Source organism: Corapipo altera, unplaced genomic scaffold, assembly GCF_003945725.1.
Source record: "Corapipo altera isolate COAL_440 unplaced genomic scaffold, ASM394572v1 46, whole genome shotgun sequence".
Classification (NCBI taxonomy): domain Eukaryota; kingdom Metazoa; phylum Chordata; class Aves; order Passeriformes; family Pipridae; genus Corapipo; species Corapipo altera.
In genome coordinates this window covers 13,896,921-13,908,457 of record NW_020884883.1, presented here as the reverse complement: position 1 = coordinate 13,908,457, position 11,537 = coordinate 13,896,921, and positions in this window count along the sequence as shown.

Sequence of the window (11,537 nt, the reverse complement as noted above, 5' to 3'; positions counted from 1 at the left end):
ACATTGATCTTTATAATACTTTAAAAAATAGGTGTGGTTTTTAAGACTACCTAGGTCTTTAAGGAATTTGGATTCCAGAAGTGTGAGTTTTTGGGCTAAAGATATGGAGATTCAGCTCAGCATTTGAGGGGTAATAGAGTGACCTCCTTCCCTCTCACCCTGCCTTGAGTGTCCTGGTTGCAGTGACCTGCTCTACCCAGATGCAGTGGTGTGGGATAAATGGGATGCAGTGGTGTGGGATAAATGGGCTGTGGTGGAGACTGAAGGATTGAGTTAAGAAGACTTGCCTTCTTAGCTAAACAAAGCTGGAAAGTGCTTTCTAACTTCATGCCAACTTTACCAGTCCCTTAAGCTGGGTGAAAGGCTTCTGTAAGGTCAGAGTTGGCTGGTTTGTGTTGAAGTGCCTTACCAGCTACAAATTCTCTTCCTTGGGGCTTTACCAAGACTTTTGCTTCCGCTTTTCTAATCAGTGGTACTGCGGGAAATTAAGGTGGCAGGGAGGGAATAAAATGAATTACTGAGGAAAGTGGGAAATTTCTATGTGAAAACCCTTACAAGTACAACACTTGCCTCATCCTTGTTGTGCACTTGAGAGAAACTTCACTGTACCAAGAGTGAATAATTTACAGGAGGGCTGGTCTGCCTCTGTACTCTGGCACAGGTTAGCCTGGGTTTTCCTGAGTCACATTGCTGTTCACTGTGCTTCCTGACTTTCTTCTTCATCCATGCTGGAGCAATTATCACATTTGCTCTTGTTCACAAGTGAGATGCAAAGAATGTGGCTGGCAGAAAAACTTGACCCCTTCTTTGTTCTGGAAAAATGAGCTGGAGGGTATAAATGCACCGAATGTCAAAGGCGGCAAACTATGAGAGAAGGGGGACTTTACACAATTCTCACGTTGTCAGGTTGTATTAGAGCCTATAAAGGAAGCTAAAGCAAATCTAAAAGGCTGTATAATCTTGTAACTGGAATAGAGAACAAGGAAAAGAAAAAAAAGAGGGCCACTCTACAGGGGTACTGAGAAGAAAAACTATTTCAGGCATTTCATAAATGCCTCATCTGACTCTTCATCAGGCCTAGCATGTATATTGATGAAAATGAGTAGTAGTGGAATAAAGCGACAGGGTGAAATTTGCTCTATTTGCGATAGCTGCAAAACTAAAAAAAAACAAAACTCAACCTTTTAACTATGCAGGAGATGAGATAGAGGCTCAAAACCGAGTAGTTACTTGGCATTCTAGGGTAGTGTTTAGCTCATGAAACTGGCAGCCTGATGGACAGAATTTTTAATAAGCTTATCAAATTAGAAGACAGCAATTTTATTGCAGAAAATTAAGTGCAGTGTCTTCTCTAAGAAAAGAGGAGAAAAAAGGTGTGGCCTCTGCAACATGCAGGGTCTTTCAAAAGAATCTGATGGATAGAAGAATTAAAAGGTAGGATGCTGATATACAAGACAAAATATAAAATAGATTCACCAAAAGTGGATTGTGCCAGACTAATCAGATCTCTTGCTTTTTAAGAGCAGTTTTTTCAGTCAAAGGCAATCTTTTCTAATTGAACTTCACTAAAGAAAGTTATCAGTGCCACACAGAAAATGAATAATCCAAAGTAGGAAGCTGGGGATTAGTGGAAGAGCAGAAGGCTCTGCAAGACATAGAGTTAAGGACACCTCATTTTGGGGACATCTCTCTAAATACTGTCTGAAAAGGAAGGGAATACACAGAATTACATTAGCCACTGGGAATTTGGGCACCCTCGATAACTTGGAGTAGAATAATGTTCTGACAAATAAGAATTAGGATTAACTTCAATAGGACAAGGTCAGGCTTGTAGGGGGTAACAAAAGGAATTTCTGCTCTAACCTGGGAATAAGAGGGTAAGGAAGGACTAAGTGAATTAGTCAATTTTAGAATAATTATGTGTGATATAGCTGTAAGAAAGAAAAAAAAATAAGTAAATACAGGATGTAGTAACCAGCAAGTATTTCCAGCAAGTAGGGGGAATTGTTGGCATCGTGGGTATTGCTTTACTAAGAATTTGTGAGCCCTTACAATCACCTACATGCTCTAGGATTAATTAATACTAGGAAGGAACAGAAGAAAGCAATTAAAATGATAGGGGAGTACAGAGTGTCTTCCCACAGTAAACTCAGAGTGTTTGGTTTGTTCAGCCCAGGAAAACACAGCCTGATGGGTCCTGCGATTGCTGTCTGCATGCTTGTTGTGGTACAGAACAATAAAAAGGATGGGGATGAGCAATTTAGGATAAAGAATAATATGGGAACAAGGGAAAAAATAAATTGGCAAGTATAACCATTAAAATAATTAAAAACCTTGAGAATTCTCAGTTGGTGGTGGGGAATTAAAGATCAAAATGGATTGAATACAGAGTTTGATGTTCAGGAAGATTATGGTATAAAATGTTCCTGTACCAGGGGGATGTCTTTCAGCCAATAGTCTACACAAGGAACACAGAGACTAGTTAAAAACCCTTCCTCTCTTTCTTATACTGTTTTTATTTTTTTTTAATGTACTCTAGCTTACTCTCCTTCCCCTAGTGTGCTTTAGCATGGAAAAGCATATGGGCAGCCTTCTGGACCATTCTTTGAGATGATAACAAAAGATAATTGGGACCAATGTGCTCTGCTTTGTGCACACACACATATATGTACCTGTGCTTATGTGTGTGCATTTGCATGGACACACAGGTAGGTGCTAATGAGAAATCAAAACAGGACCTAGGGAAGGGCAACCACTAAGTTTAAAAAAGTCAGAAAATATTAAGCGCTTTTAAAAGTAGAAAATCCTCCTCCAAAATGGCATAAAGCAAGGAATAAATAGGCATGATTTAAAAGTAAAGATTAGCATTTGGATAGATCGTGGATCTCAGAGTGCAGCTGTTCTGGTTTAACCAAAGCCATGTGACTTTGTTGTATGAAAACGTCCTCAGCATGAACCCCTACTTGTCTGAGCCAGCCATCAAAGCATTCCTGACCCCTGATAACCTGCGTGGGAGAGAGACATATGCTTAAGATGTGCCACCAGTCCAGGGGTCCCCCAAATTGTGGTACTTCTGAGATATGCAATTTATTTCCAAATGTGCAGAGAAAAACAATCACAAAACCCCAAACCTCAAAAAATCCACCACTAAAACCTATCACACCTGCCTTACCTCTGGGAGTCAGAGGCAGGAGCCATCTAGATTCCTTCTGTACACAGAACTAGGGCTTCTGCGGGTGATTAAGGTGAGGGCAGGGCCCTTGAGCAAAGGAGTGGGGCAGCCTGGAAGAAACTTATGCTAATGCCACCGGTGCATTTCTTCCTCTAAATAAAACCTAGGAACTTTTGCCTTAACTGACTGGGTAGGGGTTTTCCTCGTGGGGTAAATCAGGTTGCATCTCTTTCTGAGAGGAGAGAGTTTGAGTACCAGCAGAAATTCAGCACTAGCTGAGAAATGCAGGTTCTGAATGAGGTATCTCTCTTTTCTGTGGCACCTGACTCCCATCAGATTTAGATGTAGTATATACTGAGGGCAAGGGGCTGCTCCTCTGGAGATGCTCCAGGCTGTTGTGGCTTCCTAAGCAAGAGCACATGCTGTTCAAGAACATACTGCTGTGCTCAGGTGGTGTGCTGGGTGCCATTCCCCGTTGTATGAGCCAGACTGAAAGGAATCACATAGTTTTTTGTTCTTACAGGTATGCACAGACTGCCTTATACAAAGTGTTGTGCAGAACAAAATCAAACCAACTGTAATTAAGACTGAAATAATTTCAAAAGGCCATATTGTCTTTTAACACCCACCCCCCCCAGAGTAGAACCCCTCAAAATAAGGCAGGTTTTGCAGACAAAGAAAAGGTTGGCATGTATCCAATCAAGGGAGTGGATGGCCCATCTAATTGGTTATCCAACCATACCTGGAGGAAATCTGAAAAACTGCCTTTGCTGGCAATCAGAAATCATCTCAATCATCCACCCTCTGTGGTCAGAGGCCTTCAAAGCCCAGCTCCAAATGGACACCAGGGCTTGGCCAGCCCTTCAGGGACTGTCACGCGGAGTGAGTAGGACTGTACGTGCAGCTACACGCAGCACACAGCCCTGATGATGGAAGAATCAGTCATTTCTCATTCAGTACATTCAGGCCTGAAGTTGCCTTTATGAGTAACTTGAAACAGCAGTTCAGTGTTCTGTCTTTATAACACAGAGCAATGGGTCAAGAAGGTCTTCTTGGAGTTTTATTGTTCTCAGGGTGGCACAAGGGAAAATATGGCCATTTTGGAACTATACTACCTGCCTTTTATTCAGATTGAAAATGTGGCTTTATTATTATCATTATTTATGTAGTACTGGAGGAAAAGACAGTGTGCATGTGCTCTTGAAAATGCTGGTTGAGTCTGCTCTTCCTGCTTAAATAGTGCTGTTAATGTTTGATAGCAGCCATTTGAGAACAGAACTGTTTATCGTTCTCAGGAGGTGGCTTGTCTTTTTTTGCTTTATATATATATATATGTACACTGGAGCCTGGCTGCAAGTTTCTGAGGCATGACATAAATGATTAGAGCCCTGCTCAGAAGTGTTGTCAGTTTTAAGTATTCTTTTCAGATGTTACCATCTCTACTTCCAACCCAAACCCTTCCTGCAGAAGTGCAACTCCGTGCGCTCGCACCGTTCTAAGGAGTGGTTGTGTGGTTACTCCACAGTGAGGATTAGTCACACATTAACCACAGCTGTAAAAACATGTCTATGGGAAAATCACAGCCAAACACTGAGGGCCTTTGAGTCTGCTGCTTGTTACTGAGGAGGTGGGTTTCTGTTCCATTTTGCTTCAGCATTGTGCAACATATAGCTGGCCTGTTCCCTTTGCTCTCAAGGTGCATTGTAGCTTTTCCTCTGGCACTCCTCTACCTCCTCCACTTCCATGGATGATTGGTCTACAGACGTCTTGCAGCTAGAGTCAGCCAGTGTTTCTAAAACAGCAGGTCCTGGTAGGGGAAGGGATATTCACATTGTCACTATTTAGCCACTTGATTTCATTGCTTGAGGCAAAGCAGGTGATGCCAAATGATGATTTAGGACAAAAACCTTTGGCCTATGAAGAGCGGGGACACTCTTGCTCATTGCCAAGATGACAGATAAAGGCTATAGCAAGTTCTATTACTTTTTACTCAATAGAAAACCACCATCCATCACTGTTGTCCTTCTCTCCACATGTCTCACTTTTGCATGGTTTTCAGCAAAGTGTGGATCCTCCTCTCCAGATCTTCTCAGAGGTAGTAAAGCTGGGGAGCTTAGAGGACAAGGAGGACAGCAGCATACCCCCTGGGAACATGTGTCTTTTTAGGGCCACTCTGCATCAAGCTTTGGTCTCTGAAAACTGCTAGTGCCACATTACACACTTCAGGACTTCCAAGAGAGGGTTCCGGATCATCATCCACCAAACATGGATTCTGTTGTTCCCCCACTGCTGTTGGATTCCATGGAAAGAGCGACAAACCTTCTTAATGGGAATATTTACTGAGGGAAGAGAGGGGCAGAGAAGGCAGTGCAAATGAGAGATACATAATTAGGAATTCTTTCTCCAAAGCTGCTTTGGGCAAGGGAAGAAAAGCAGCACTCATGGAGAACATGTAATTACCATGTCCTCAGCCCCACCCTTGCCTTCTCAAGAGAAAATTTCTGTATTTTCTGATTTGCTTCAGGCCTGTGTCACATGTCCCATTGCAAGTCAGCAACCAACAAAGTCTCTTTCACATAAATAAGTGAGATTCCTTTAGACTCCAGCTGCTTATTGAGTACATCAAGGAGAACTGAGCATTGGGAACAAGGAACTGCAGCTTTCTGTTTTTGCTGAAAGTGATGTCCCTGTGTTTGGGAACTGAAGCTGGGAATCCTCAGTCAGCTTCTCTGGTTCCATTCTGCTTCCTGAAGCCATGTCCTCATCCTGCCTCTTGCCTGGAAAAGGCAATTTAGGCTGGGGTAGGAACTTAGGTAATACTATAATGTGAGAAGCTGTATTGCTCTGAGAAACTGGATGTTTTCTCTGCATTGAGCTAATTTCCCTCCTTACCAAGCACCACTGCCTCTAATACCTGCTCCAGCTTGTTTCCCTGTTACCCCAGTAGCACTTTTCAGACCATCCCTCCCCTTCCCTACCTGCAGAAATAGAAGGTTACCTCAGGCTCCTCACGTTTTCTCTGCATGAGGCAACATAAACTCCAGCTTTGCCTCGAGCACGGAGACATTAATATTGATCTAGAAAACACCTTAGAGAAAAAGGAGATCTGAAACTATGCCATGCAGTGGATTCCTACACTGAACTCCAGTTTTATAAATGGGAAAATAAATCCTGCACAACACAATTCCCCTGGCCAGCTAGGACATTTTGCATGTAATTTCAGAGCTGTCTCTTGAGAAGTTTCCTTGTCTTCCCATCAGTCCTCCAGTGCCTTTCCATTGGATTCATCCATGTTAAATGAGGTATGAGCAATGAGAAACACCATGGTACAATGTTCACAGTGCGCTGCTGGCATTTCCCCTCCAGAGGCCAGTTACACAGCCTTCTGTGCTGTGGTTCTTCAGGCTCACAAGGACTGTATCACAGCTGGGGAGCCAGAAAGTATGCTGAAGTTTCAGGAATGAGTGTTTAAACCTTTCCCTGTCCCCCCTGCCTCCTCCCCACCCCACTTCCTTAACATTAATGATAATATCGGAGCCAAATATTCCCTTGTTTATTACAGGGAATGAATAGATGTGTTCAGAAGTCCTTGTTCTGTACAGTACAGATGGGGCATCTGAAGGCTGGTCCCCACAGGGTCTGGGGATGGTGGCAGAGCTGAGGGTCTCTGAAACACACAACCCACTGTGGCCCCTGCACGCCTGCAAGAGGAAGAGCATGGGCACGTTCCAGGGGCTGGGCTGGTCTTTGCCCTCCCAACTAGCAACATGGGGACAGGTTCCCATGGACAAGAGAAGCTGTTCCCAGGGCTGCTGCTACCATACTGGCCCATGGCCTCACTGGCACCCTGTTCAGGTGATTCCTGTCTGTCCCCCTGAGCAAGTCTCGCCCTGAGATCTCAGAGATCTGGCTGCTCTCATGGGAGTACAAACCTGGTAGGAGCACATGTGTTAGAAGCCATGTGTGCTATCCCAGAACTTACCTGGAAGGGAATCCATAGGAAGCTTCCATGAAGGATAAAGGAGCTAGTGAGTGTGGGGAATTTTTCAAGAATGCTCTCCTGGAAGCACAAAAGCTGTTCATGCCTCCTAAAGGTAAGGGAAGTAGGCAGAGCAAGAGACCCCCTTGGCTTAACTGTGAGTTTCTGAGACTGCTCAAAACCAAAAAAAGGGCTGTACCAGAGACAGAAAAGCAGGTGAAAATCCATTGAGAACTACAAGGGCACTGCCAGGGCATGCAGACATGCAGTTAGAAAAGCAAATGCTCAGATAAAATTGAAACTAGCCAGAGTTGTCAAAACGTACAAAAAAGGGTTCTCCAGGCATGTAAACAACAAGTAGAAACAGAAGGAAAATATTTGCCTCTTGTTCAGCAGGAGAGGTGAATTGGTTACAAATAACGTGGGAAAGGCAGAGGTTCTCAACACCTTCTTCGCCCCCCCTTTACCAGCACTGCTGGACCTCAGGCCTTAGGGACAAAAGTCCAGGCTGATGCAAACACAGACCCACTGATGGTGAAGGAAGAATTGGTCTGTGAACTGCTACAGGAGCTTGTCCCCTATGCATTGATGGGCCCTGACAATATCCACCTGAGGGTGTTAAGAGAACTGGCTGATGTGATTTTAGGCCGCTCTCCATAATCTTTGAGAAGTCATGGAGATTGAGGAACATCCCAGAAGGCTGGAAGAAGTTTAACATCACATCTTTAAGCCCATCTATAAGAAGGGCTTAAAGAAAGATCTAGGAAAATATGCACACATCAGTCTTACCTCTGTCCCTGTGAAAGTTATGGAATGAATCCTCCTTGGGGGCTATCACAAGTCAGATGAAACACATTATTGGGAAAAGCCAGCACAGATTCACCACAGGCAAATTGTGCTGGAAAAACCTGATTGCCTTCTACAACAAAGTAACCTGCTTTGTTGATGTGGGGCAAGAAGTGGACGTTGTTCACCTGGATTTCTCCAGGGCTTTTGATACAGTTTCCCACAGCCTCCACCTAGAGAAAGAGATGTGTTACAGTCTAGACAAGCCATTGGAATAATCTCCCTAGGGAAGTGGTAGATTCCTCAACATTGGACACTTTTGAGATTCAGCTAAACAGAGTATGGGGCCATCTTCTCTAGACCATACTTTTGCCGAGAAAGGTTGGACCAGATGATTCTTGAGGTCCCTTCCACCTAATGTTTTCTGGCACACAACTAATCCATTTTGGATCTCGTATGTGGTAATGCTGTTTTCCACCAAGGTTTAACCTGTGTTTCTAAGATCTCTATCAAGGAAAAAACCCCTTTGCCTTATAGTAATGGTTGCAGAATTAATAGAGACAGGGCTAAAATATTTTTACCATCCTACAGTAGCAAAATTCTGTATATATGCATGTAATTGATGGAGAGATTAAAAAATAACTATTGTGATAGGCCACAACCAAGAGAAAGGAATGCAAGACCTCAGATCACTGATTACAGTGCTTTTCTTCTGGCTTGTTTGGTTGATGTCTTGTGCTGTTTCATCACAAGTGAGCATCACCTGTGCTGTGAGGTCAGATATAGCAAATGCTCACTTCTCAAGAAACATCACAGACAATCAGCATGTACAACACATCTGGCAGCACTTGTTGACTTAGTTGATAGAAAGTATTTTTACAATAACCTTTACAAAACAAGGTGTATCTGATTAGAAAAAAAAGAGAACAGGAAAACAACAATTTACGTTCAGAATGGAACTCCTCCTTTGGAATAAGCTAACCAGGGCTGCCAAGTGGGATAGCGCATGAAGATGTGAGCAGCTGGTGGTGATGAATCAGAAAAAGGCAGGAAAGAATATACTGAGGGGGCAGGAGAGCAGCCTCGTGCCAGCAGCCACTGTGGTTGGTAGTATTTCCTGTCTGTCTGTCCGTCCTGCGGTTGATGGTACGGTGTGGCTTTTGAAGTCTGGAGGGCTCAGACTGAGGGAGCCTCTCCTGTGCAGGTTCTCATGTTCCTGTTGTTCTTGCATGGTTCTGCTTATGCAAGGGAGGAAGGCCAAAAGGTTGCCTAAAGTCCTTCAGGAGCAAGAATCGTTGTGAAACAGAACACCAGCGCGGAACATCTTAATTGCTGAAACCTGGGCCTTTTAAGCTTCCCAGGGAACAGACATCTGCAGGCAAAGGATGGTTGATGGAGTTTCATGTATGCTTGCCTTCCTGATGGAAAGCCAGTCCAGGGTGGAGAACCAGCTGGACTGTAAGCACATTGAAATAACTGGAGAAGAGAAGGCTCTGGGGAGACCTTATAGTATCTTCCAGTACCAAAAGGGGCTATGAAAGAGCTGGAGAGGGACTTTTTACAAGGGTGTGGAGTGATTAGACTAGGGGAAATGGCTTTAAACTGACAGAGGGCAGGTTTAGACTAGATATTAGGAAGACATTCTTTACTGTGGGGGTGGTGAGACACTGGAATAGGTTGTCCAGAGAGGTTGTTCCCTGGAAGGGTTCAAGGCCAGGCTGGATGGTGCTTTGAGCAACCTGGTCTAGTGGAAGGTGTCCCTGCCCATGGCAGTGGAGTTGGAACTATATAGTCTTTAAGGTCACGTACAACCCAAACCATTTTGTGATTCTATGTGTAAAATAGGGTTACACACAACCAAATTTCAGCTGCATTAATTTCCAGGATATCTGTAAACTTTTCAGGATTCTGGAACGGTTTAGCAGCTCTTCCGTGTGCTCCTGGCTGCTAACATCAGTTGAATACTGTATGTGCTTGTTAAATATAGGAGCACTTTGAGAGGTTCTCCTGCACTGACCAAGATTAGAAGTACAGCAAAATGGTTTAAAGTAACGTGATTAAGAAATACTCCCTTCCTAGGAAAGAGACCTTGACCTTCATGGAAACCTAGTATTGATAAGCTGAGTCAAGTACAACACCTACACAAACCCCTGCATTCAAAGGACAGTTAGGACAGTAGGTAGCAGTTGCAAAGGTCTTTTTCACCCATGGGTTTCATAGCAAAAGGAAGAGAAATCTGACTCCATTAGTGCCTAACTGAGGGAGAGGCTGCAGTCTGAGTTCAGCCCATATTGGATAACTAAATGGAGAGAGAAGGAGCTCCAAGCACAGGAAAAGACCAATTAGTCCTGCTGCTCACAGGGTGACTTGTTTTTCCTGTCAATGCTCAGAAGACTCCTAATACAGAGTGACAGGAGTGATTTGTAAAGGTCAGACAAAACCCAAAGGCAGGTTGGGCTGCAGCAACAGACCCACCTCTGCTGCAGATGTGGTGGGGGGCAGTCCCAGAGTGCAGTCCCAGGGGAGTCCTGCACTATGTTTCGCAGAGGCAGCCCAGAGGTGTCGTGGTCTTCACCACCAGTGAGCTGGGTAAGTGGATGTGGTTATGGCAGATTATGGCAGCACATAGAGCTCCTGAGGCCTCCAGATATTTCTTGACCACCTGTCTGGCAAGGAAAGCAGGAGCTTGACATGGATGGGATTCCTGGGGAAACAGAGGGACAGCTTATCTGTCACCTCTGCTGGAAGATGTGCTGGGTGCCATTTTAGCTAATACAGAAAAAGTTAAAGTTGAATTCTGGAGCTAAAATCTTGATGTCCTGCAGTTCAAATTAGTATGACCAGGCTAGAAATGCTACCTTTTTTTTTTCACTTGCACAGGGAGGGCCTTTTCTGACATGCTCAGAGTTCAATGGTATAGACTGTGAATTACATGGTCTAATCTGGCTCTTCATTGTTTTTGCCAATTAAATAAATAAACTACATTAATACCCACTCCTCTCGCCAGTGTATAATCCATTTGCTGTGTGAATGCCATCCCTAATATAACTATGTAAGTTCAGTAAGGCTATATTTTTTTTAATTGGGAATTATGCAAGTAATGACAGATAATACATATCCAAGCTTTCAGCCTTAGTAATTCCTGAGTCCTAAAAATGGTTACAGCCAAGAACTAATAGAGATACACTCACGGCTTCAAGTATCTATCACTTCCCTCAGGAGTAATGCAGCTGGTTAATTGCTTGCCAGGCCACAGGTGAATAAATCCTGTGTAAAAGGTTTTAAGAAGAATAGTGTTTCATTCCTGCTTTGGAAAGCAATTCCTAAGAGCCAGGTAAAAAGCCTTCAGTGCTCAGTCACCATAGGAACCTGCCCTTGGGCTTTGGCTGTGGGGTTGCCCGGAAAACCACCTGCCCACACCCCCATTCACACCGTGGCTGAAGCTATCCAAGACGTGAGGGTGTTTAGTGAAGAATAAATAGCAAAATAATGTTCTCCGTGGCTTTATTTCTTCCTGAAAATGTATCAAGCTTATCTACTCCTGTTAAAGAAAACCTTGTGGTCCTTGACCACTGGAGGATGCGGATTAGCTTTCTTGTT